Source organism: Engraulis encrasicolus, chromosome 12 (genome assembly GCF_034702125.1).
Source record: "Engraulis encrasicolus isolate BLACKSEA-1 chromosome 12, IST_EnEncr_1.0, whole genome shotgun sequence".
Classification (NCBI taxonomy): Eukaryota; Metazoa; Chordata; class Actinopteri; order Clupeiformes; family Engraulidae; genus Engraulis; species Engraulis encrasicolus.
The window spans coordinates 5,261,817-5,262,895 of NC_085868.1; the positions used below are offsets into that span (position 1 = coordinate 5,261,817).

At 52.8% G+C, this 1,079-nt stretch overlaps 1 protein-coding gene across 2 annotated transcripts in view; it reads left to right on the top strand.

Moving 5' to 3' along the window:
• Positions 1 to 608: 608 nt before the first annotated feature.
• Positions 609 to 1,079, top strand: part of obsl1a (obscurin like cytoskeletal adaptor 1a) — a 60,120-nt gene continuing 59,649 nt past the window's right edge. For both annotated transcript variants that reach the window (XM_063211530.1, XM_063211531.1), the window contains exon 1: positions 609 to 1,079. This exon is cut by the window's right edge and continues 188 nt beyond it. The gene's annotated coding sequence lies outside the window, so the exon portion shown is untranslated.

Consider the following 1,079-nt stretch of genomic DNA (forward strand, 5'->3'; position numbering starts at 1 on the left):
ATAGGTCTGAGGTACATTAAGTCCTGGTCTAGGTTTGTTGGTAAGTCCCTGGTCTGTGTTTAGAGTCAGTAGGCCAGGCTATTTGGGTTTACTCTAGGTCTGAGGTACGTACAGTAAGTCCCTGCTCTCTTTTGGTACGCAAGTCCCTGCTCTATGTTGGTGTGTAAAGTCCTGGTCTAGGTACGTTGGTGTGTAAAGTCCTGATCTAGGTACGTTGGTGTGTAAAGTCCTGGTCTAGGTACGTTGGTACGATAAGTCCTGGTCTAGGTATGTTGGTACGATAAGTCCTGGTCTAGGTATGTTGGTACGTTAGTCCCTGGTCTTAGTCTATGTTTAGTGTCAATAGGGCACCAAGTGGAAGAGTTGGCTGACTTTATCTGCCCCTGTCCTGTCATCGGGGGAAGAGGGCGAGAGTGGGGGGAGGGGGCGTTGTCATCGGGGCCTGGGGGGGTATTTTTAGGCCTCGAGGGGGAGGGGGGTGAGTGGCAGGAGAGGCAGGAGGGGGAGCGGCAAGCCAGCAGCTGTGAATTCATTTATGGGCCACTCCTGTGACAATGACACTTAGGGACGGGAGACTTACTTACTGTAGAGGAGTGAGGTGCAGTGACGCAGCCCTCGCTGGCAAGGGACACGCGCACACACACACACACAAGCAAACACACACAGAAGCTACGCGCCAAGCCACCCCCAAAGGACAGGACCGTGTGGACAGGGCAAGCAAGTGGCAGCAAGGGTGAGCAGGACTAAGTGAGGGGGTATTTCATGCAAACACTTCACACAGAGAGGTGACTGGGCCGTTACGGAGAGTCAAAACACGAGAGAGAACAAGGACAACGCTGAATCTTCAGTGGAGCGACTTGGGAAGCACTGAGACACAAGAGAGAATCAAACTGAGAAGCAGACAGCAGTCAGCGGCTGAAGACGTTTTGGAAAGGTGCTGTGATCGCCTCAGCTGGAAGGATCAGACCACACAAACGGCTTTATTCATTTATTCACCGTTTGGATCCAGTCTGGAGAGCCACTAATTGCTAGGCCCACCGGACCAGTGAACATAGCGGACCAGCAGACCACAGCGTCTG